This window comes from Uloborus diversus, chromosome 8 (genome assembly GCF_026930045.1).
Source record: "Uloborus diversus isolate 005 chromosome 8, Udiv.v.3.1, whole genome shotgun sequence".
NCBI classification, from domain to species: Eukaryota; Metazoa; Arthropoda; class Arachnida; order Araneae; family Uloboridae; genus Uloborus; species Uloborus diversus.
In genome coordinates, this window is record NC_072738.1 from 34,626,273 (window position 1) to 34,653,909 (window position 27,637).

General features: G+C 31.6%; 1 protein-coding gene across 1 annotated transcript in view; it reads left to right on the forward strand.

The window, feature by feature from the left end:
• The first annotated feature begins 1,191 nt into the window (after positions 1 to 1,191).
• LOC129228213 (lethal(2) giant larvae protein homolog 1-like) overlaps positions 1,192 to 27,637 on the forward strand; it is a 62,014-nt gene continuing 35,568 nt past the window's right edge. Inside the window, exon 1 of the mRNA XM_054862876.1 lies at positions 1,192 to 1,321. The gene's annotated coding sequence lies outside the window, so the exon portion shown is untranslated. The remainder of the gene's footprint in view (positions 1,322 to 27,637) is intronic.

Here is a 27,637-nt window from a genome sequence, read left to right on the forward strand (position 1 = left end):
GGGGGGGGGCTAAAAGCAAGGAAGTTCTAGTTTCAAAGGGGGGGGGGGCTAAAAGCAAGGAAGTTCTAGTTTCAAAGGGGGGGGGACTTGAGCTTCCCCATGCCTCCCCCCATGTGGGCGCCCTTGGTTGGGACCCTAATTTCCGACTAGGCTGACATGGCTTCTCAACGGCCTTGAGCTGAAATTTTAGAAAAATCACCTTCAGGATTCAGGGATGTTTTCATTATTCGAAATGCTGCATGATTTGATTTTCAATCTCAGTCAATTAATTCATTAAAAGGGGAGAAGGGAAAGAAAGGAGAAAAAAGGAGAGGTGGGGAGGCCGATGGGAAATCACATATGTTTTCAGAAAAACATTGTCCTTAAAAAAAAAACTGTCCCTTCTTCCTGAAACTACAATTTATGAAAACAATGTTATTCAAATGAAAAGATTTCGATCATTTTGTGAAAAATTTGTCTTCTAAAAGAAAAAAAAAATTATTTTTACTTTGTATTCACCAACTTTATTGTCAAATGATTTCGCGTGTCTTTATAGAAGTTTTAAAAAAATAAACAAATAAAAATTATACTTAAAAAAAAACATTTTGAAAATATCAGTCAAAAAATATCAAATAAAAATAACACATTTTGATTTTTTTTTTTTTGCACTGCATCTGCATAAAAATATTTTCGAGTGTGTAAATCGAAAATCAAATCCTTTCATTTGGTATGATCTTATGACATTGCTTGCATTTTAAATGCTGAAAAAGTGGACAAACGCAAAAGAAAAGAAAAAAAGCTCTGCATTTTAAAAGCCAGCACGAGAAATGACAATTATTGTGAAAAAATAGGAGCAAATAACGGAAAAACAAAACGCGAAGGTCACGTGGTTTTTCGTCAGTAGAATGTCAACTTTTTTACATAAGGCGAGCATTTTGTTTATAAAACTTCGAGCATTGAATCGCGCATTACGCAATTCATGCGCATATATTCCTGCGCATTCAAAACGTAGTTCAGAAAAGAAATTAGTTTTTCTAAAACTTTTACTTTGTCTTAACTCTTAAACTATACTTAAAAACCAAAGTATCATTATTTACTTTGTTTAAAATGCTACTAAAGTTTCTTTAAGTTATTTTTTGAAATAACCGGCATTTTGAATGAAGAGTCTGTGAGGAGTGATATCAATCCGCTGAGAATAACTAGAATTGGCGTGGCTGCTTTTCTCGCTGATAGCTGTTGAAGAGTGGCTATTGTTCGTGTGTTGTGCCTTTGTGGATTTTACCGCTGTTTTATTTGGATTAACCATTTTTGTCAGTTTGACTTATGAGCACAGTACTGTAAAGTAAGTAAATTTCCGACATTTTATTTTGCGATTTTAATGAAATTGCTCTTTGATTGTTTGGAACAATTCTTTAAAGTGCGGGTGTACTCGCTTCACCTCTTAGGCCTAAAGTGAATGACAGAGGGGGAATGTGTTTGTGTGAAAGGGGTGCAATTTTCTAACAGCATTAAAGGGCCGCTGCTATGTCCAACATGTTGTAGCGGTTTATTAAAACCCCTTTATTTTATTTCTAACGTGTAGCTTCTATATTTAAGTAAAATTATTGCCATTGTAAATGTTTCGGCATTGTTTAATTTATACAGGTGCAAGCGTACCTGCCAATTTTCGTCTTGATAAAAAGTAATAACTACTGTTCTTTCCCAGGTAGAAAATTAGAAAAAAGGAAAAAAAAAAACCTTCTAATGTTATGAAATATCTGGATTAATTAGCGAACCTCCCCATCCTAAAAGGAAAAAATAGAATGAATGTTTAATTGCAGGCGGGAAAATTTGAAATGTCGGCAAGTCTTGCGCGACTTAAACGTTTGATGTTTGCAAAAGAGTACTTAAATTGAGTTTGAAAAATTGTGAGCTGCAAATGATAATTTCAAAACGATATTTTCAATGTAGATTAAAGCTGTCAAGTATTTTCTAACGTAATTAATGTTTATAGAAGGAAATTTAGTAGTGTACAAATGTGACTGTATTTCTAACGAGATAAAATATCACGGCCCATTTTTAATTTTTCAGGGGGGGGGGTCAAAGAGCAAGTAGTACTCAGTGCATATCATAGCGAAAAAACGATTTAAAACACGCCCACATAATTTAAATGTTGGAAATGTGCCTCATATACATAGGAAATGGATTCATTTCTTAAAGCAAGGGCTGGAGGAGACATGGGGCTTGTGCATAATACAATTGAGACTTATATCAGAATATTAGTTTGGGATTTCTTAATTACTTTGATAATTCAATTCTTTGATAACAAACTCTAAATAGATTAGGAATGTTTCAAACTTGTTTTTGCTATAATGTTATGTTAGTGTTTACTGTTTTATGTAGGGGAGAAAGGGGCACACGATGGAGGTCTTGTATTTTTTGTTACACATAAACAAACCTTTTCCGTTTTTTTTACTAGTCATAATCTTAACCAAATCCATTCAACTGTGCATGCCCAAATATCTGGAGATGCGACAACATTTTAAAAATGTATGAAATTAAAAATGTAAAAACTGTCCATGTGCCCCTACATGGGGGTACATTTGAACTTGCTTGAGGCACATTTATTTGGACACCATGGTTAAAAAATATTTTAATTTAAAGTAAGGGACAATTGGCTTGAATTTGCATTAATTATGAACTCTTCATTCTTCCCAACATACTTGATTGAACTTTTTGCCACTTTTGGCTTTGCGAATCCAGACATATCATGGCTAATAATATTGAGTTTTTATTTTTGAAATTAGTGGGCCGAATGAATTCATTGGCAGATACTCGTAAATCCCCAAAGATTCTTCTCTATCTTACTTGATTAGCGAAAATTTAAATTTTCTATTAGAAAGAATGTGAAAAAGTTATGCATTCAGTTTCAAACAAAAGGAAAATCCCCTCTCCTACCTTTAAAAAGTAGAATTTAAGTTAAGAGCTCAAAATTAAAACATAACATAATTCCGCTCCCACCCGAAGACTGAGAACTTGATAAAAATGTGCATTATATAGAGAAGTTAAGAAAAAGGAGTTTGAAGGACACGTGTTGGCCCACGCCGGAACCTGATGGGAGCAAGAGATTTTGAAAATGAAGAGTGAGGGTGGAATATATGTAGGGGGATGCAGGGGTAAACAATGTCGATGGTGACGGGGTTGGGTTTTTACCGGAAAAAACTGGTTTTTTACAAGGTCATGAGAACTTGTTTTTCCCGGTAAAAACCTAAGAAATTCTACTTGCCTTTCTTCATTTGCTGGCTGGCAATAATTTATTTTCACTAATAAGCTATGTTCAGGGTTGTCCTATTTTGTCCACCCTGGAAAAAATGCGGGAAAAACCGTCCCGGACAAAATTGTTTAGTTAGTTCCCCAACAAAGTTTTTAGTTAAAAGTTTGAAATTTAAAAATAAATATAATACATAATTATAGCATTGAAAAGAATAGATTCTTCCTATTCAAGTAATATTTTAATGCAAAAACAGCATACATAAATATGTACAGTACAACCTCTATCTCGAATCTCTCGGGACGGGAAAAAATTTCGGGATTTCGAGTTATCAAGGTTTAAAAAAAATTATACTAGAGTAACTCTCACAACTACACACGTACCCTATATGCATTTATATATGTACTATGGGACCACTTCGATTTATGATCAATAAAGTAGTCTTCAAAATTTTATTAGAGTTGAAATTTTAAAATTGTCAAAAGTGCACAGAAAGATTTTGAAATGAACAATAATTTCAATTTTGGTTTTTCAACTTAAAAATTCTAGTTTTATCTTCAACCAGTAACTCTACATTCAAAAAGTTTTCAGCAGTCATTTTGTAGGAGATAAAAAAGCAGAATGATGAAAATGAGGAACGTATTTTCAGTTTCTACTTGAAAACTGATGGACAAAAAATAAGATTTCCTTTCCTCAAAGTGGACAACATGTTCGAGAGAAATGCACAAAAATTCTTCTCTGGGGAAAACACAACACCCCCCTCATACCAACACTCCCTATTATCTTGCCCTAATCCCCTATTCACAAAATTTCCAAGAAAGAGGGAATGAGAAACGTTAAGGAATTGTCCTTGGGGGAACCAGGGTTCGTACGCTCCTTCAAAACTCCTCCCATACTCCTTCATTTAAGAAATTTTTCCGAAGGGCCCTTCAGACTCCTTCATTTTGATTTGGACTCCTTCAAAATTCCTTCTTTTTTAGTTTAAGGCTACATAATCTTCCTCTATCATGACAGTAACATAAAATACTTCGATCGTAAACTTCACTTCGTCACGAGCGAAGGAATAAGGGCGAATTTAATGTAATTTCGTGTATTCATTTTTTTCATAAAGATGTAATTTGCAAATTGATCATAGAAGTCATAAAAGTTGAAGGTGAAAATATTGTTATATGACAGACATTTCATAACTGAAATAAAACATGCTTAAATGGTGCTTGGCTATTTTTCAAGTTTTATGATTATATTGTTTTTCTCCACCACACTCTGAACGACATAAGTCAGGTTCTCTAATCATTATTTAACTATTCAAAAATACATAAGATGCACTACATTAAGTGATTGTGTTTAAAAAAACAATTGTTTAGTAAATTGCAGTTATGATATTGTAAAAAGGGCAATGTTTTGTAGGGGAGAAAGGTTCATGAAATTTTGACAAGGAGAAGAGAGAGGGTGTCAATAAGTGACACCATACAGTTATATCAATATGATTATAAAAATGTGACATGTGACAAGAGGAAGAATAAGGTGAAGTGACAAAAGGGGAAGGGGTCAAATATGTTGAAAAAAGTGCAACATTTAATGACAGCCCATTAGTACTCCTTCAAAATCTCATTTTACTCCCTCAAACTCCTTCATTTTATTTCTGAAATTGAGTATGAACCCTGGGAACTGGTTTTACTACAAAAATTGCTTTCTGTGCAAAAATTTAGACATATCAAGGGTTTCAAAAAATAAATTTCGAGATAACTTTGGAAAACACATAGGGGCTTTTATAGAAAATGCTGGGGAATTTTTGTTGCGAGATATCAAGGGTTTCGAGATATCAAGGTTTGACTATATATAAACAATTGATTGAAAAATATTTTAAAATGAAAATCAAGATCTGTTAAAGTTTATGCAAGTGTTTATATAAATCAAATGAGTGTTTATAAGGTTTAATGCATGTAATAGCATTTATAAACCAAATCAGCTGTACATTTTTGTTTTTATCTGTGATGTGGAGGCACATAATATTAATTTATAAAATTAAAAAGTAGAAACAAGTTTTTAAAGGTTAGTCTCAAAACATTAAACATTTTTAAAAAAAGGGGGACTACTAAGTATATTAATAAAGGAAATGTTGACATGAAGTGAAATCTGTTCTTGTAATATAAATAATGTGGTGATCAACAACTGATTCTGAACCCAGCTAGGCTGTTCCTAGTTTTTATTAGTCCTCAATGAAGATAAATGGGCATTTTAAAGCAATCGAATCCCTTGCTCATTAATCTCTTCCGGTACACTGTTCCGAGTACCCACAATCCTACTTAAGTAGTAATTTGTATGACACTACATTTCCATAAAAACATGCAGAGTACATAAATATTTTACTATAGGGTGACATAAATAAAATGCGAAAAACACAAGTCTATTGTTTTTAGTCTATAAATATTCATTTTGTATGTATGTCTCCAAGCATTTCATTTGACTATTCCATTAAGTTTATTTTTTTTCATTGTAATACATAATAGTGTAATCACGCCCAATAGCTTATTCACATTGTTAAATTTTATTAACTTTTAAATTATGATCTAAAATTAGTTGCACTAATGTCAAGGTTCGTACAGGTCATGGAAATCCTGGAAAGTCATGGAAAATTAGTATTTTCATTATAAGTCATGGAAATTTAGTATTTTATAAGTCATGGAAATTTATTTTAAGTCATAGAAAAATGTCTTAGACAATAAAAAGTAACAATAGCTAAAAGAGCGCTAGAAATATTGAGTGATTTAGTAATATTGCATATAAATTGAACGATCTCGAAAACAAATCTGTTTTAGAATCAAATTTCATCTGCTTCTGTAACAGCCGCTCGCCTTTTTTGTAATGTGATATTATTACTAGGGCATCACTAATTGTGAATTCACCATTATTTTCAGCACTTCTTATATTTTGTATTCTGTAGTAGTGGACTTGCACATTCTTGATTTTGTCACGTCCCCTCAAAGTGTATTTCAATTGCATCAGAGTTAGTTTCAACTACTTGTAAAAATTCATTCTACATTTACCAGAGTTTATCCTAATGAGTTGAAGGGTTTAGAAAATGAAATTTAGTCAGGCAATAGAACATAGAAATAAGGGAATTCTAATACTCTAAAACAGTAGTACCCTACATATACAGCTCGCAAAACTAATCCTTGTGGCCAACTAAAATATCTGGTTTAGCAAAAGGAATTTACTGAAAAACATGGCTTTATTTTTATGAATGTATATACTGTCAAGTTACATGGATGATTAGATGCACTATTACGCCAAAGGACAATGTTTTTATGAATAACATTTATTGGAAACTTAGTAATGACTCATTCAATTTTTGTCCTATGCATTACCATTCGGTTCTATTTATTACGTATTTGTTGGACATTTAAACATCAGTGTATTGCATTCACTGTATTTTTATTTTGTTTGAATTTGTATGATAAAGACAAATAAGAATAATTTATATTAGTTTCTGCAGTGTGCACCGATTTTTTTCAGTCACAATTAAGTGTTCCAATGAGGTAGTGGCATTCGCATAACAATTTTTACATTAAATAGTATAATTATCTTTGTATAACAAGATCATGACATATTTTATGAAGTCCTGAAAAAGTCATGGAATTTTTTTTATCCAAATTGAGTATGAACCCTGTAATGTGTAATTATATATATAATATATTTTTTTGATTTACTAAATTCTAAAGTTGTCATTCTATTTAAATTAAATGATTAATTCATAATTATATAATGTATTAGAATTATAAACTAATTTTATTACACTGTAACAATAAATTTATATATGGATAATCAGTTGGATTTTTCATTTCGTCCAGTTTCTTCCGGAGTTTACTTTTTTTTTACAAAAAGTAGTAACCCTGGCTGTATTAGTTTATAATCATCTATTATTTTGTATAAATATATTTATTTCATACTAGAAAATAACAATTGGGTCATTGAGCAAGCAATAAGATGAGAACTATCTTGTGTGTGAATTTCAGATTTAGATTTTTTCTTTTCTAAATTATTTAGGAAGGACATAGGACCAATTTTTCTGCTATTGAAAACTTAAATTGATAGTTCCATTAAATTTTAAAAATGTGTCAGTAAGTAAATATTAATTTAAGATAAAATAATTAATTGTGCTACACGTGTATTATATCAATGTAGATCACAATCTTATTTTAACTCGCTGTACGGGCAAGCATAAAACATATTTTGCTAGTTTGCTACAGACTGTTAAAAAGACAGATTGATTTGCAAATCTAAATCTCTTGTCTTTTGTTTGATTACATTGTAAATTCATGCCTTTTAAAATTTTAGCTTAGAAGTAAAAAATTAATTTTATTCATTTCGATGAATGAATTATCTTAAAGATTATATTTTTGAAAATTAAATACCTGAATAACATTACAGAAACAATTGTACTTTTTAACATGAAAATTTTTACAACATATTAAGCATTAATATAATATTTATTAAAATATATTAAACCATTAGAGCATTTTTTTGTTTATTCTAAAAGTTGGCAATCATCTTCATTTATTCTTCATTATACATTATTTAAAAAAATATCGATACAAATTGTTTTAGAACCAGTTTTTTTTCTTAAATTTATCAAACAGTTTGCATGCAAAAACCCGCTAAAACATTTAAAATTCACATTTTATTATCAAGTAAACTGCTGCCTTTTTTAATTTATAACTCACTCCCCCCCCCACCCAAGTCCCTCATTTTAAAGGATGGGGGAGAGGGAGTAAGTGTTGTTGTAAACTACGTAATAACTTGTAGTGTGATCAGTCACTGAAAATGGATTTTAATTTAATGAAAAATGAGAACTGTGCATGTTTACAACATTTAAACATGAACAGTTTTAACCATAATTTACTTTTAAAAACTCAAACATGTATACAAAAATGACAAACAATAAAACATACCATCGGTATTTTTTCCCTAAAAGATTGTAAAAACCATGGGAAAACAAGTTTTTCCGAGGGCGGTAAAACCATGTTAACCCCGGATGGCGACTCATAAAAGTCATTTGTGAGGAGCCCCAAAGTTTCTGAGCACGTCCCTGCTAGCAAGTAATAAATCTCTATTATTTTAAATTTATTTTAAGCAGCTTATTTCTGTTTAATGTGAAATGTATAGGTAATGCAAAGAAATATTACAACTTTCCACATTTGTCCCAAAGCTAGGTTATTATTTTGCTAAACCTAATTTTAGAATTTGATTAAATAGTCTTGAGTAACTTTTTTAAATTTTCATAATGCAATTAAGTGGTTTATTATTAAACATTCAAACAAATTAAACATAAATTACTTTTAAAATTTGATTGACATAACTCTAAGAAAATTTATTGCTTTAAAATTTTCTTGAGAAATGGATCATGGTGCCAGAGCCGGCCTTAGCACATGCAGGGCTCGATTGAAGAAATCTGGCAGGACCCTTTACAGAATGGTTGTACAAATTCAAGAAGTGCTGACAGATTTTTCTTCAAGTTTCTACATCACATTTGATTTTTATTAATACGCTTATTAGCTTCACCTGTATGTAGCTTGTAAGGGAATCTTGCAACTCGAATTTTGCCCACTTCTTGCGATCGGATTCTTTTGAAATTTGCCAAGCGACCTCAGACCAGATGGCAATGCAATACTCTATAATCAAATTATTAATTGTTAGTTTATTCTATTTTTAATCAATATTTTGGCATAAATCCAACAATGTGAAGAAAATTTCAAAAGGCTCGCAAAATTATTTAAATATCTATATAAACCTGATTTTTCTACATCAGACAAAATTTGTTCCAAGGTAATTAAAACATGAGTTATAATTGTTTTTAATTTTATGCTAAAACTTAGGTAAGACTTCAACTGGCAATTCGTTGTTGATCAGGCCATTATTGAACAATACTTTTATTATAAATTACTTTTAAATAAAAACAGCCTTCAAAAAATACCTAGGAACTAAAAAGCAAAATATAACTGCTTACACTCGCATTCTATATTTCTTACCCAAACATAGAAATGAAATTTATTTTACAGTTCCAGTACAAAAATCAACTAAACTAAACATCGAATTATAAAATACAAATTTAAATTACTATGTGATGAATTATTTTAAATCCTACTTAACTAATTATATATGATCTCTTAATTTTTAATAACCTTTTGAAGTCGGGACCTCCTATAAACAACTACATAACGTAACTGACAACCCGCCGAATCCTGAATTAAACTCTAATTTATCTATATGCGAAATTAGTCTTTAAAACTAAATCTACTCAGTTATCTTTTTATATACTATATCTTATACTATTTCCTTTATTATTCATACTTTTTTTCAGGGCTTAATCATCCTCCAGCGAAGTTTGCATTAAAAAAAGGTTTTTGTGTAAAATAGTTTTTCAGGAAAGAGCACCGATATAGATCAATTTAAATAACAAAACTAGTAAGATCCTATCACAATTAGTGTTTACGAAAAGAAAAACATAATTTGAATTCAAGAGGTTAAAATTAAAGTGATTTTATTTTTAAAAATTTACTCTCTTTAAGAACCTAGATGATCATAGTTTTGCGGTAGCTAATTGTTCATTGCAGAATTATTACAATGCAATTTTCAAATAGTTTTATTTTTCGTTTTTTTACTTCTGACAATAATAAAGGCAATATTTTAACTTTTCCACAATTGCCTTAATAACAAATAACATAAAATTAAACTATCAAATCTTGACTTTAGTCTATACTGGGGCAAATCCAATTTGCCTGTGTCGTCGTGCTGTGATTAGAATCTGCGTAGCAATTGGCACCAGGTTAGGCTTGATCCTTGATACAGAAAACATAGATTCTCAACGGGTGGTCTGGCAGACTATGGCCCGCAGAAAAATTTAGCCTGTCCCCAGATTTTTGCTCTTTTTCTTACTTTAAGAAAAAAACATTAAAATATCCAATAATTAATGACATTTATTACATGGATTTTGTGAACTTTTCAAAGTTGTCCATGATTTTTCATAAATGCTTACTTTCTTATGCATAGTTGTTGCAATGATTAGCTACTATTTTTAAATTTAAATGTTTTATAACAGTTCTTTATAATACCATGTAAAACTTTACTTATTTATATTTATGTACTTTGAAAAAATCAAAATCTACTCCAGCATGCTAACTTTTTGTAACTGTCTGCAAAGAATTTATTTTCTAGTTATTAAATACTTTTTTTGCCTAAAAAAATTAAATAAAAATAAAACTATTAATGATGATGAAAATGGAAAAAAAGAGAAGAGGGTGGGAGAGTATCACCAATCATTTTTTATGTATATTAATTTTTGATATTTTTGAATCTGTCAAGTTTATTATTTAAGTATGGGTTCGTTAATGTTTTTAAGAAATGAACCTGTTATGAGTAACTTTGTACACTGTATTTAAGATGTATCTTAAGTTATGTACTACCTGTATTTTTTGGAATATAAGTTTAAGGTATTTTGCTTTTAAGAATGTGCCTGTCTTTTTGAAGAGTAATATTTTATTTAATTATAAATTGAAAGTTGAAAATTTGTTTTTTTTTTTCAAGTGAATGTACTTAGCTAAAAGTCCTAATATACTATTTAAGATATTAATTTGTACCTTTAAAGAATGTGGGAAAATCATTCTAAATGGAATGATGTTCTAAGCGGGGTTCCTCAAGGTTCAGTTTTAGGGCCTCTCTTGCTTAATATTTTTATGAATGACATCAAAGAATATTTCTGGAAGCTTGAATTGTTTTGCTGATGTAAGTTATGGGGATTGTAGAAAATGAAAAGCAGGTAAAACAGCTTCAAGAGGATTTAGATTATATTACTAAGTGGGCAGATAAATGGGGTATGGCTGTTAATGTAGGCAAATGTCAAGTGCTACACTTAGGTCATGGAAATAAGCATACAAGTTATCGTTTACAAGGTTCAATCATTAGTCAGGCAGAAAATGTTATTGATCTAGCAGGGTTCTGTCCAGGATTTTTCACAGGGTCCGTTTTTTGTGAAAAATCGAATAATTTTGTGAAGAAAGAATTAGTTTTGTGAAAAATCAAAATTTCGCAAAAAAAAAATTGTTAAAACGAAATTTTAGAATTTAGAGATGGCACAAACTACATCAATTAAACTTAAAGTTGAGTGTTCTCCTCTTCTATGGCGAGAAAATCATTCTGAATTTTTTTTTCTGATATTTGGCGGGGGGGGGGGGGGGGAGGCATCGCTCTTTCAAGTATCAATATTTATCTACCATTCTGCATTATGTTAAATTTTATACTAGATATATTTCTGTACAATATTTAAAATAATTGTAAAAAAAATATAAATAAATAAAACAAAATTCAGAATAGGGTTCAGCATTCAACTTTTTGACCCAAGACACTCTTAAAAAGCACAGAATTTCGTTTAAAACTTATAAATTCCGTGATTTTAACAAAAATAAAAAGATATTTCAATTGTTTACCTCTTAACAAAGCGTAATAATCATCAAAAATTCGAAAAATCGGATTCCCATAGCGGATGCAAAGAGATCGCAATTCTCAAAGTGAAGGCATCAAAAGTATAAAAACGGCTTGTAAAAGAAATATTTTTGATAAAATTATTTTTAAAATTGCATTTTAGAGTCCTATGATAACCTATCATTAATATCTGTGGACACAGTTGACCCCCCCCCCCCCCCAAAAAAATAATAATAAAATAAAATAAACCATCTATTCAGCATTTTAATTTTTGACTCATAACAGAAAATGGAATTTTGCTTTAAAAACTTGAAATGAGAGTTCTAACAAAAATAGGAGACTTTTCATTTATTTGAATCCTAATAAAGCGAAGTTAGCTTGAAAAAAGAACAAAATATGATTCTCATATCGGATGTTAAAAGATTGCATTTTTCAAAATGTAGACATTTAAAGAAAAAAAAACGGTAATTAAAAGAGTTTATTTAAAGTTAATCATCCTTGTTAGCATCGAAAAATCAAAATCCATATAATTTTCTCCCAAAATAACAATTAAACATCGCACCGCACCGTAAAAACGCAAATATTGACAAGCCGACAAAATGATGAGAATATTTTCTAAATCAAGTCATTATAAAGGTTCAACGCCAGACGCAAAGTGGTGATAGTTTTGAAGTTGGTAACCCTATCTGAAGCGATCATATTTTTTCCTCACCCTTACTATCCCTTTGCAGTTCTAAGTTCATTTCGCAGATATATATTATTATTGTTTATTAAATCATGAGCGGGGGGGGGGGGGAGTGCTTACCAATGCCTTTTCAGAAAAGTTTACAACAACACCGCTGCTAATTAGCTGTGATAAAACAAACAACCATTATATTTATTTGGCAGTAGCAATTATTTATCGCTTGCAGGAGCATCGCAAGAGTGCCGATTTTTTTTTTCTTCAAAATTAGCCGATTTTGTAAAAGCTGATCCCTCTAATTTGACTTAAAAAAAGCTTCCAAAAATGATCGGTTTATACACAGAAATATGCATTATTTTGCTTTCAAATTTGCTCTTTCAATAAACAATTTGTGACAGATCCGATCTTGTTTGATCGGGATTTTGTGAAAGGTCCGTTTTGTTTGATCGGGATTTTGTGAAGGGTCCGTTAACGGACCCAAATATCCTCTGGCCAGACCCCTGTCTAGGTATCTTAATAAATCAGAATTTCAAGTTTAGTCAACAGTGTAGCTGCAAGTAACAAAGCCAACAATGCTTGGGTTTATAATAGATCTATTTCAGACAAATCTAAGAAAGTTCTGCCTTTATATAGGAGTTGAGTAAGACCCCATTTGGAGTATGCTGTGCAGTTTTGGTCGCCTTATCTGAAGAAAGATATTTGTGTATTGGAGAGAGTTCAAAGAAGGGTAACTAGACTAGTAAGGGGACTTTCAGATTTAGATTGATAGCAGACTGCCTGGAGCAAAGGAGGATCAGAAGGGATATGATTCAGTTGCTTAAATTTGTCAAAATGAATGATGTTAATGGATTAAAGTTTTGCACCGTAAGCAGGACGAGGGGTCATTGTTTTAAGCTATTTAAATCTCTGGCTAACATGGATATTAGGAAAAATTATTATTTTAGCAGGGTTGTGGGCACTTGAAACAGCTTACCAGAAGAGGTGGTAATGAGCAAGGGGGTGGATAGCTTTAAGAGGGCCATTGATCTTCATTGGGGACTAATAAATCGACTAGAACCAGCCTAGCTGGGCCATGAGCCTGTTGCTGGTCGTTACATTTGTAATTTTGTTTTCTGGAATTAAAATAAAATTTTTAGTTAACTGTTTAAGTATTTATTAAATGTTTTTAAAAGGTAATCATGTTTTGCATAACTCTTAATATATTTTAAGATGTTAATTATCATTAGAGACGTACCGAGTACTCGGTAACTACTCGGTACTCGGCCAAATTTTGATCCGATACTCGGCCAATACCGAGTAGTTGCAAAAAATTGAATATTGTCCAAGACAGATATTAAAATTTATAAAAAAAGTGAAAGCATATATAATATTCTGCAATCATTTATAGAAGTCAAATTTAAATTTTGAGAATAATGAAGTTTGTAATGCTTCAATGGAATAAATCTCTATTTTAATGTCCCAAAGTAAATAAAACTTATTTATTAAAAAATGTGAAAAAAAAGCAAGTAGAGACGTACCGAGTAGCACTTTGGCCGAGTACTCGGCCTTTCACTACTCGGCCCGAGTTTCCCAGTACCAATTATGTTGAAAGAAGGACCACTGACACACACCGATGAATTTTGAACTTATTGAAATAGTAGTATAGACCTCCTTGTCTATATAATAGTTTTTAAACTAAATTCCTGCTGAAATTTAACTACAAAATTTTGCAAAAATAATATTTTTTAAATTAAAAATGAATAAATAAAAGGTATGACTTATCAAGTTGGAATTAAAACAAATTATACAAATTTATTCATTATAGGTTCGCTAAACATAAATAATTTTTAAAAGCAAAAAAACAAATGTGCAGGAACACTGCAGACACGTTTTTCTGTGTTACAAGGCTCGTCTTTTCAGTGCATAACATGTGAACTAAAGAATGTAAAGGCATACGACAAAAAATTCGACTTTTGCCGGATGCCTTTAAAGCAACAAGCTCACATTTTGTGCATTGAAAAAGAAATTCCTCGTAACGCCAAAACACGTGTCTGCAGTGATCCTGCACTGTGCTTCTAACGTTGTTTTATTTCCTTTTATTTTTAAAGCTAAGGTATTTTTATATATCTTATAACTAATTTTAGTTTGTAGCAAAAATTCCATATTTGCACAATTTTTAACAAAAAAGTTTTATTAACTTTCGAGAGATACTCGAACCAAGATTTATTCCATTAGAAGTATTTCAAACTTCATTATTCTCTAAATTTGAATTGTAAATGGTTGCAGAAAATTATATGCTTGAGCTTTTTTGAAAATTTTAATATATTCAATTTTTTTGCAACTACTCGGAATTGGCAGAGTATCTGATCAAAATTTGGCCGAGTACTGAGTACTCGGCATATAGGCCGAGTACAGAGTAGTTAGAGTACTCGGTACGTCTCTAAAAGTAAATATAGAAAATATGGAATTTTTCTATTAAAAATGGATTTTTGTTACAAACAAAAATTAGTTAGAAGAATTATAAAAATACCTTTGCTAAGGAAATGAAACAACGTTAAAAGCACATTACAGACATGTGTTATAGCATTACAAGGAATTCCTTTTTCAATGCACAAAGTGTGAGCTCGTGGCTTTAAAGGCATCCAACAAAAGTCAGATTATTTTGTCAAATGTCTTTACATTCTCTAGCTCACATTTTATGCCCTGAAAAAGACGTTCCTTATATCGCAGAAACACGTGTCTGCAGTGTTCCTGCACATTTGTTTTATTTGCTTTTAAAAATTATTTATGTTTGGCAGACTATAACTATAATTGGTATAATTTGTTTTAATTCCAAATTGATTCATACCTTTTTATTTATATATTTTTAATTTTAAATATAATTTTTTTGTAAAATTTCTGACATAAACAAAATTTTTTAAATGCGTAATTAAATTTCATCAGGAATTTAGTTTTAAAAATTATTATATATACAAGAGGAGGTCTATACAACTATTCCAATAAGTTCAAAATTCATCACGTGTGTCGGTGGTCCTTCTTAAAACGTAATTAGTACTTGGTAAACTCAGCCGAGTAGTGAAAGGCAGAGTACTCGGCTACTCGGCCAAAGTGCTACTTGGTACGTCTCTAATTATCATCCTTTATAAAAGTGCGTACCTGTATTTTTTGGAATTTATATTTAAAGTTAAGTTGTTTCTTTTAAGAATGTTTAATCTTTATTTTTTGGATTTAAAGTGAAGTTATAAGATCAAGGTATTAATTCAATAATCTGTTTTTAAAGAAGTGAACTTGTTCAGCATAACTCTTAAACGTAAATATATTTAGGTGTTAATTTGGTCCTTTTAAGGCTCTTTTTTTTTTTTGGGTGGGGGGATAAAAAAAATTTATAAGTTGGTTATTTAAGCATTTTATTAATTTATTGAAAAAAAGAGAAGGGTTTAGCAGAACTCTTAATATATATTTAAGATTTTATTTCACAAATTTTCAGAATATGTATACCTGTATTTTTTGGAGCAAAAATAAAATATCAAGTTGATAATTTAAGTATAAGATTATGAAATTTGTTTAAAAAATGAACTTGTTTAGCATGGTAGCTCTCAATAATATTACAATGTTATTTTGCTTTTAAGGATGTGTGCCTCTATTTTTTAGATGTAAAATAACATTTTCAATTAAATATTGAAGGATAAATTTATTATAATTTGTTTTTTTAGAAAGTCAACGTGCTTAGCATAAGTCTTTAATAAATTTAATGTTAATTTGCACCTTCAAAGAATAACTTTATTCCGGGTTTAAAACAAAATTTTAAGTTTATTATAGTATAAGTTTATTAATTTGTTTCTTAAAAGTGAACATAGCCTGTTTTAATGTTTTCTTTTTCTACTTGCATGTTAAATTTTTTTTTTACAATGGTATTCTCAAAAAATTTCTAATCAAAATTTTATTTAATGTTACAGTAAAACCTGTAAAGTTGAGCACCCTTGTAAGTTGACCGCTATTTTCAGGCACAGAATTAGATTTTATAATATAATTCAACCTCTATAAGTTGACCAACTGTTTAAGTTGACCACTAAAGTAGTGCACTGCAAGTGGTCAACTTACACAGGTTTCACTGTATTACAAAACTGGAAACAAGAAAATGTATTACTTTGTAACGAAGTTATTTTGTTTCTGCTATTTTTGTCTGTGTAATGAAAGTCTAATCGCAATATGATTTATTAAATATGAATATAAAACTATTCAATATGTTTTTAAAGAAATGTGTTAGAGAACTTTATTTCATTAATCGGGGCAGCATTAAAAATATGTGAACATTTGGTGTAACTAAAAGCAACTAAAGCCAGATATCTGTATCCGGCAAATGAAGAGGCGTAGGATATCCGGTATCCAGCAAAAAACACTATCCGGTGCATCCCTACTTAAAATGATGCTTACTCGTGAGTTTCTTATTTATTGAAACAATTTGACCAGGCCACCAATGGTTATCAAAAAGTACAGCTATCCATTGTCCCCCTTTAAAAACAATTCAGAGAGCAGACATTGGAAGCAATGTTGAGTTTATGCTTTGATGGGGTTTCGAAAAAAAATGTGATCTGATTACTTTGAGAACTTAAAATGAATTTGAGCAATATTCTACCGCATTGGGCGTCATTGTATTGAACAAAATACAATGACCTTGTATTAGGTACAAATTTACAAAAACTGAATTTTGAATTTTAGTTTTTTTGCTCAATAGTTTCTTTGCTGATGAAAATTATTTCTATTGTACCCTCGGAAATTTTAAGTCCCTCAAATCATAAAAAGATTTAGTATTGACGAGGACTTTTCTGGAAAACAGCTTTCTAAACTTTACGATTAAGGGGTCTAAGGACTTTTTAACTTCAAAAAATTCAATTTTTTGCAAAAAATATGTTGTTGTCCTTACTTCTCTGAACAGTTTGGTACCAAACTTTTAAGAAGCGTCAAAGTACTTCTGAAGTTATTAAATAAAATATAAAGTGTTGTTTACGTTTGTTTACGTTTTGGACCTTTAAATCGCTAGTGCCACGCCCATTTGAACATGCCAGGTGTTTTGCGAAGGTGTTTAGGAGGAAGAACGCAGAACGCGAATGAATCTTACAATTCTGTCGTGTGGAAGTATTGTCCCAAAGTGACGGGATCTAGTGTGACAGCAGTTAATATTGCTGCAAATTTAGCTACTATTACATTTAATGATGGACAGCAAGGTCTTTTACATGTTCACAAGGAACTGAATTTGAAAATAGCTAAAAGTTTGCACTCATTTTGCCTAAATGCTGACAAAGTTCGAGTTGTCGTGTCGAAGAAACGTTCTTCAAACTCGTCGCATGAAGCTCGTAAAGCCAAAAAACTTAAAAATGCTATTGAAAAAGAAAGATTTCTGCAAGAAGAAGGTGAAGTTTATGCTGCTGGAGAGTTTTAGGAGTATGTAAGCACTTTAATTTTATTTTTAAAGTGAGTTTCAACTTTAAATGCGTTTTTCTCGAAACGTAAAATTTCTGATTGTGTGCATCATATTAAAAAAAAATTCTATTGCTCTGAAATTTTGTGTACATATTTAGTAGGACCTATTCTAGGACTTATACATCAATTTAAGTAAAAGTAGTTGAAAAATATTTTTTATATAAAGTTTTTTTATCAAAATTCTGATTTTTATTGAAATTTTAATATTTATAGCTATTAAAAATATTTACCACTTTATTAGCTAAAACAAAGGTGTATATCATCTTATTGTGACACTTAGGTGCAATTTAAGACCCTTTTGGGAAATATAAGTCCATTATTTACTTCAAAACCATGCGCGGAGCGAAATGCTCACTTTTCAAGATTTCGAGGAAAGTCATAAAATTTGCATCATAGTCTTAATTATTTTGAATGAAAATCCAATTTGAAGGTACTACATCATACATTCATATGTGTATTTGCAGTCATAAAAAAATCAGCTTTGTAAAATGTTTCCTTAATAAGATAAAATTTTTTGAAAATATAGCCCTTTTCGCATGCTCGTAACACACGAAAAGTCCAAAGACCCCTTAACAGGAGCTTAAGCGTCATACTCGGGGTTGGGTTTTTTATAAAGACATGGGGAAAAGTAGGTTTTTACGCGAAAAAAAACTAGGAAATACTATTAACCTTTTTTCATTTGCTGGCTGGCAGTACCTATTTTTACTAATGTTTATATTGAGCTGGCCGATGTATCGCCAAAAACCAGTGTGCATCCTACATTTTTAAACCAGTTTAGAACTTTTCTCTAACTCTTTGGATGTATTGATGCTGCTCTGATGTACAGACCCCGGTACAGGGTGCTGCCATTTTAATATCTAATTTTTAACACTAATGTAAATCTAGCAGTGTCTCAATCCAATCTGGTTTAGCAATGAAGGTGTGAAGAGTGAGACCTTAACATTTTTCATGCATATGTTTCTGTAATTGACAAAAGATATATTGATGAACTGTATTTCATTCCAGTCTAATTTCTTAAGGGGGGGGAAGGGCCCTGAAGCCCCTATTTGTCCTCCTATACAGACTCCCATGCTATGTAACTATTGTTTGTATTGACAAATTTTTAATTTAGAAGCTTATTTTGCATTTGGTTATTTCGGATTTCATATAGTTTGTATTGAATAAATACTTAAAATTTTTCCTATTTATTTCCAACCATTTTTTCCATTTGAAATTCATATGAATAAAACAAATACCATAAATTCTATCGACTATTTTTGTATAAATACAAAATCTTTACAAAAACCATAAAGCGTAACCCATTAGTTTGCCTTTATAGTTAAAAAAAGAACTTCATGCAACACCCCGATGTTCTCACATGGGAACATGCCCAAAAATAAGAACACATTTTTATCAAATTTCTTTCGTAGTTTGTAGGGATGCTTACTAATCTTATTGTTATGAAGTAACTTTCATGTTTGGATCATAGAGTACAGTTTAAAAGGTTAAATGCAGGGTTGAAAGAAAACTGGTTTTTTCGGTTTAAATCGGGTTTATTTGGTTTTAAACACTATTTGTGAGAACTATTTTATTTTTGGAAATTCATGAATATTTGATTTAATTATTTGAGTGTTTAATATTCACATTTGTACTTAATTGATTAATTAAAATTAGAAGTAAACAAAAAGATTATTTATTGGACATTTTGATATACCAGATATTTTCATTCAGCACAAACTAGCCTTCAAAATAGTAAATACATCCTCAAATCACTCTTTTCTTATATTATTACGATATATAGACTTAAAATTACTTTCATTTATATCTAACACTTTATTTAGTTATCAATTTTTATGGAGTTAATTTTGAATTGGCTGTTTTACCCATTTTTCTTGTTAACTACTTTTACAGTTGTATGATTTAGAAGTAAAAATATGCATTAGTTGATGCAGTCATAAGACATCTTCTTTTTCTGATCAATGTTTAATATTTAATTAGGCACTTTTAATATGAATTAAAGTTAAATTACTTATAATTTTATGAATATAAAAAATGAAATTACATTGCTTTGTTATAAGATTGATAAATTAACACATCATAAAATAGAGCACATAACTTTTTAGTTATTTTTAATAATTAATGAACAATATTACTATAATTTATATAATTTTTACATTAAATGCCATAGTTGAAAAAATATATCAAACTATCGTGATATTTTCAAAATAAATATTAGATACTAGGGGGCTATCGCCCCCTGCTCGCTGACGCTCGCCAACCCCCGGAACTGCTTACGCAGTTCCTTCGGATCGCTACGCGATCCGAGCTCGCTACGCTCGCTCACCGGTCACCAAATATTGGTCTAGCTTTATCTGTATCAAAAAAAAGTAGTTTTTCTTTTCTTAATATGAATATCATAACACTTATGATTCTCATACATTTAAAAGGGGACAATTACTTTGACATGCAACTCGTGCATTGGATTATTATAAAGCAAAAGTTTGCAATACCATTATCTTTTGAGAGAAGTATGCAAAGGAACATTTTTGTACTAAAATTACAAACATAATATAATCTTTCTTTCTTTCATTTACTGAATGCAAAAGAAATTGCAGCGAAAAAAAAACCCCACAATGTTAACACACTTAAAAACATTTCATAGTCATTAACTATACTATGTTCAGTGTCAAAATATGTGTATATATGTATGTTTCAAAATGTCTAACAGTTGCAAAGAGCAAGCAACTTCTGACATTCTCTGAAAGCAGTGATTTAGTAAAAAAAAATGTTAGAATGAGTGTTTTAAAAGTCAAGAAACCAAATCCTGTGGCACGACAGCTTATGAGGGCCAAGGCCTACTGTACCCATCTCACTCCTTCTAACCAAGGGCTCTGGGGTAGGCAGATGTTCCGGTTAAGAGGTCAGCCTAACGCGGAACCCCCAGTGTTTAGTTCCCAAGCATACTTGGAACTTATTTTATCGAACCACTGAAGGAATGAACAGCTGAATCAATCATGCCCAATCCGGAGATCGAACCCGGACCTGCAGTGTGGAAGGGTTACCACTGAGACTCTGGAATTCAGAGCACTTGAATATAATTTACGAAGAAGAGAGCAGTGGGCTACGGAGTCTTTAGATGAAAGATCTGAACGCAGATTGGTCAGAAATGCTGCCGATATGCTAAGGTGCACAAATTTATACCGTCTTCAAATCGAGAGAATTTTGCAAGTGTTTCCGAATACATTTACGGACTAATCATGCACTTTACTGGAGGAAAAGGGTTGACCTAAGACTGATAATTATAAAACTGCAGAAAAATATTATTGTAGCAAAAAAATATATATAACGCTAATATTTCTCATACCTCGGATACCATTTATTTCATTCGATAGCAATATGCCTTTTAAATTCAAACGTAAACAATTTCCTGTTGGATTAGCCTTCCTAATGACTATAAATAAAGCAGATGGTCAGAATGATTTTGTGAAAACATATTAGCCGTAAAATCAGGTTTCCAAATTTGTTGCTTTACTTTGCCACTGTGGCTCAGTTCTTAACATCAATGCCATTGCAAAAGTATGTGAAATGTTTCGCCCTTCAGGTCTTCACGATTCAATTTGCTGCTTTACTTTGTCATTGTTGTTCAGTTCTTAACTTCAATGCATTGCAAAACTAAGTGACATGTTTTGCAATGAGAATTGTCCAATAAATTCATTTAGTCTATGTGGAATAGCATAATACAGTGATAGTGAAGCACGGTTTATAAGTTTCTCTTCTATTCGTTTTTATCAATTATACGTTTTTTAAATTGTCCCTGGAGGGTCTAATATACATTTTCTTTACAAATTATACATTTTTTCATCTGTACGCTTTTTTCATAGTCCCTTCAAAAACGTATAAGCGGTGCTTCACTGTATATAAAAAAATGTGGTTGCAAAAAAAAAATCAGTATTTACAGGTTGCAGTTAAGCTTGACCACGAAAAGAAGGCGGATGACCTTGAAGGGAAACATCATTTGTCATAGGTAGAATCTTCCAGAAAGCACCAAATAGTAAGAGGCATGGTCTCGCTAATCCTATCTATTCCAAAATAATAAATAACAAACAACCTATTACAAATGATGTTTTTGCATTAAGGTCATCCACCTTCTTTTTGTGGTAAGCTATAGCAGGGCTGTGGAGTCGGACTGGTTTTATGGTAAAGGAGTCGGAGTCGAAGGTTTAAAATTTTAAGAGACGGAGTCAGTAATTTTCTCTCAAAATTCGCAGCTCTCCCAATATTTGAGGAGTCACAGCCAGAGTGAGACTAATTTTGGGTAAAGGAGTCGTAGTCTCTAAAAATTCTGTAGTCAGAGTAAGACATTTTTCCTCCGACTCTGCAGCTCTCGTAAGCAGGGAACTTTAATTTTTGTAAGCACTATGGTTAAGGGAAAACCTTTCGACATCAAGATTAACTTTGCAAAGGATTTCAAAAAAAAAGAGAAGAAAATCATAATACTTCTCTGTATACACGATAGAAAATTTCTGGGTTTTCAGATACTATGACTCTTGAATGCCTTACATATCTGTCATCTGCCTTACATATAATCTTGAAAAGTGGTTTTGTCAAATCTAAAAAATTTTTATCAAAAGTTTGACACTGTGCGTTATTTATAGTTATTAGGGGAAGGCTAATCTAACAGGAAATTGTTCACGTTTGAATTTAAAAGACACGTTACTATCGGATAAAATAAGTGGCATTCGAAGATAAGTATCTGTGTTATTATTAGCATTTTTTTAAAAATAAAATAATATTTTTCGCCAGTTTCATTACTATCACTGTCATTTCAACTCTATTCTCCGGTAAAGTGCATGATTATACTGGAAATATGTTTGATAACACTTACAGAACTCACTCGATTTGCAATTCGCGGTTCACGGCGTGCGTTTGCGCGCCTAATCCTATCGGCAGCATTTCTTACCGATCAGCGTTTAAATCTTTCATCTAAAGACTCCCAAGCAACACTGCTCTTTTCTTTTTAAATTATATTCAAGTGATCGAAAACACTCATTCAAAAATCGAAATTCTAACGCTAGACGTCTAACGCTAGAAGCGAGTCTGCAGCACTTGTAAACAGCGATCGTAAACAAAGCGGATCGTTGCCAACGGAGAAAGAAATAAAGGCTCGTTTTGCGCCACGCATAAGCGTTTTATATATATATATATATATCAACTGATATATATTGGCGAACCCTGATAAGAATAGCAATCATATTTGCAATCAGTTTGGATCTTTGTCAACTTATATTCAACAATGATGCGAACTTCATCTACTTTGAACTAAATATAAATATTAATCAAATGTTATAAAAGTTTTGTATCGCTTATGTTCTATTGTATTTGAATCAACTGGGAGGCTAAGACTCGAAAAATTTTCACCTTGGAAATTTTGGAGCACCCTAATGCTTATATAGTGCCTAGAAAAAGTAGTGTGCCATTCTTATGTTTTCCCATTCGATTCTTGAAGTTAAAGCCGTGGAATTCCGCTAAAGAGCAACACGGCCGTAGACCTTACTTTTGACAGTTTAGATTAGTAGGGGAAGGATTTACCTATAATAATTCAAAAGAGCTTTAAACGAAACCAATCAACTTATGACAGTTGAAATTTAAGAGAATTGTTTCATAACTAGGTGCAAAAGTAGGTAAGGATCAGGTGAAGAAAACATTTCCATTTTCAAAGCTTTCGAAGATAAGGAAAAGCTCAAGAAATGGAACTTATATTCCGTCTAAAAATTTCGGTGATGTATTCTGAAGAGGTGGGGGGGGGGGTCTCCATGTAATAGAGAACATGGCCGAAGTAAGAAAACATGGGATTTTTATCACGAGTAACTTGTACAGTCGGATCCCGCTACAACGCGATCTGACTTACGCAAAATGGCTATAACGCGAGTTTTTCACGAGTAATGAATTTTTTAATGCGGACACAAATTCACAAGTTACTCGGACACAAATTACTCGCCTGCAACATGAAATTTTTCGGAAAAGAGCGGCGGAGCATTAGAATGGGCTTCGTTGACACTAAATCTTGGTTTTGTGAATGGACTTCCATCCTTTTGCATCACTGAAAGCGGAAGTTCGCCCACTGTATTAGTGTAAACAATGCTTTGTTTTAGTTTATACTAATAACCATGGCGATTCTTAACTTTTTTTTCACTTTACATGTGAACGTTGATAAAATACCTTGAATGTTGATAAGTCTGATCGCGCTGCATAAACCTTCATTTTTTAAATTACAAATATATTTACTATATCGATATTGTTAAGTGATATAATAATGCTGTAGTGTACATACTATAAATACCATACTACTTTATTTTAAGTTTCTCTCCCCCATTAATCATTGATTTTGTGCTAAATTACAGAATTTTATGCCAAATAATGACGCTTTTTCTAAAATACAGAAAAAGTCGGTTCTTTGTAAAAGATATTGTAATTTATAGTTAATAAATGGTTTGAAACAATATGAGGGGTTTTTACAAACGTCTGAAACAATTTGGTATGCTTATAAAAAAAATTACTAAACATACCTTGTTCCACAACGCGAAATTCCGACTTACGCGAGGTGTCTTGGAACGCATCCCTCGCGCAAGTCGGGACTCGACTGTATTGCTATGAAATATAAGTTAAGGAAACCATTAATATTTAAATGGTTTTAGTTGCATTTAGGGATGCAACGAATAGTAATTTGGCCGAATACCGAATATTCGGCCATAGTCAAGGCCGAATATTCGGCTATTCGGCCGCCGAATAGTTAACTTGTTTTTGTCTAAAAACAAAGCACAGTTTGTATTGAAAGCACATTTGTGTGCATTAAACAGCTTAAAATACTATATCACACTAGAAAAAAAATGTTTTGGAGTGAATTAATTAATTTTTGAAAGCATTAGTATTATCTTTAACAATATTCGGCCGAATAATTACTAATAGCAGGCACTAAGAGCAATCCTATTCATCTTATGTAAACCTATTTAATTTTCTTTTTAAACTGGTAATCTAAAAAATAAAGAATCTATTCAAATAAGCTTCTTTTTTACCTCCCTTTCATAAGAACTTCCTTTTTCAACATTCCTCTTTTACTTTCAAAATCTGTTCTTTTGACTCCCTACCAAAGCTTGTTCTGTATCCTTTCCCCCTTAACCCCTTCTAACTAATGGACTGGTTCTAACTGATAAGGGTTGTAAATGGCAAGAAGGCAGTAGCTCTGTGCAGATCCAGGTTTTGGTTTAATCTGGTATTACATTTTTTTTTACTTTACAAACCTGTTCTTTCAATAGGCTCAATAGTTGTTCTGTCACTACCCTAACCCCTTTCAAAAGAGTGGACTAGTTCTAACTGATAAGAACCCCTTTCAAAAGAGTGGAATAGCTCTAACTGATAAGGGTCAGTAATATTAGTTGCTCTAAGCAAGTATTTTATTCTGTTCCGAGTTCAAAGAAAGCAAAATGGATTTTTCTGTCAATAAAAGAAGTATTGTTTGGAGCATTTTTGAACCTATACCAAATGATTGCACAAAAGCAAGATGTAAATTGTGCAAAAGTATTCTGTCAAGAGGAGGAGTTGGAAGAAAAGCAACTACAAGCTCACTGATGAACCATTTGGCTAAAAAGCATCCAGAAGAATATAATGAAAAAAGCAAAAACCAAACTTGTGATGCAGTTGTGGAAGCAAATATACCATCTACATCTACACCCAGTACAAGTCAGGGCGTAAAAAGGAAGCAAGAAACCATTGATTCACTTTTTGAAAGGAAAAAAAAATGGGACATTAATGACAACCGATCAGTAGAACTGCACACTTTAATTGCGGAAATGATAGCATGCGACAATCAACCATTTAGTTTTGTCGAAGATGAAGGCTTCATTAATTTAATGAAAAAAGCTCAGCCACAGTATAAAATTCCCAGCTGGGAATATTTTAAACAGAAAGTTATTCCTTCTCTTTATGAAGATTGCAAAAAAAAAAATTGTAACATTAATATCAGATGCAGAATTCATATCACTAACATCGGATATTTGGACTAGTTCTGTCAGCAATGAAAGTTTCATGAGCTTTACTGCCCACTGGATATCAAAGGGTTTTATTTATCATCACGCTGCCCTGGAAGCGAAGCATTTTCCGGGAAGCCATACTGGTGAAGCTATCTGTGATATGGTCAAAACAGTGGTTGACGATTGGAAAATGAATGACAAAATCCACATAGTATTACGTGATGAAGGATCAAATATCAAGAAAGGAGTACGTATTTCAAACTTGAAAAATGAATCCTGCTTTTTACACTCCTTGCATTTGACTGTATGCGATGGTTTAGCATCACAAAGATCAATAAGCGATTTAATTGCTCAAGGAAAAAAGATTGTTAAACATTTCAGTCATTCTCCCTTAGCATGTTCAAGATTGAGAAGCATTCAAGCGAATGAGTTAAAAGTTCCTGAGAAAAAACTAATACAAAGCGTGTCTACTCGATGGAACAGCACATATTACATGCTGGAAAGATTATTAGATCAAAAAAACGCAGTTTCTCTATATGCCTCTAAATTTGGGGATATAAGCAACTTAAGTTCAAATCAGTGGACAGTTTTGGAAAAGGTGCTCCATCTTCTGAAACCATTCGAAGAAATAACAAAACAAATTTCACTATCAAAATCATTTATTTCTAAAGTCATCCCAATACTTACAACATTAAAATTATATTTGGATAAATTAAGCGACTTTTCTGGAGTTGGTACAATGAAGGATACTCTTAGCCAAAGTTTAGAGAAGAGATTTTCATCAATTCAAAACAATGAACACTACTGCATTGCTACAGTGTTAGATCCGAGATTTAAATTATTTTTTTTCAACAAAATTGAAGCAAAAGACACTGAAGTTAAGTCAAAACTTATAGCTATTATGAAAAGTACCAGCACTAAACCAGCTGAATTACTGGAGAAAAATATTTCAAGTTCATTCCTTCCAAAATCTGAAGCACAAAATTCTTTGTGGGCGTGTTTCAATGAAATTGCAACGCAACCACTAAGTGAAGCCCCGGAAGAAACCTCCACTCAAAATGAAATTGACCGATATCTTTCCCAACCACTTTTGCGAAGAACTGACTGTCCCTTAAAATGGTGGGCGCAAAACACTGAAGCTTATCCTAATCTATCTCAGTTAACCAGGAAATACCTTTCAGCACTAGGAAGCACTGTTTATAGTGAACGATTGTTCTCAGAAGCTGGAAACATTTATGAGAAAAAGAGAAATAGACTTTCTCCTGAAAATGCTGAAAAATTATTGTTCTTACATCATAATTTGCGTGCGTATAAAAATAAGTAACTGTTTTATGATAACATATGATAAAATTATGATATGTTCCCAAGTCCCCAAAATTATTTTTTTCAAGTTTCAATTCATTTTTTCCCGCATTTCTTTTTTCTAAGTAATTGTGTAATATTTATGTTTATCATTTTAATCACTTCTCTATCTCTAGTTGTTGTGTCCATTCAATTATTTTTGAAGAAGCCAATCTACACTGATAGTTATTGCTTAATGCCAAGAGGGGCAGTTTTCACCCCCCCCCTTTTTTTTGTTTAGTGCAAAAAATTCCATTTTTAAGTGATAGAATACTAGGTTAGATTAGAAATACTTGTACTCTAAATGATTTTTATTTTTCTCTCTGCCTTTCTAATTAAAATAATGATGCATTTTGAGATTTCGTAAAGTTTCACGACACTGAATATTTTTGCAATATTTTTTAATTTTTTTATTTTCGTTTGTTCTAAAACATCCAAAGA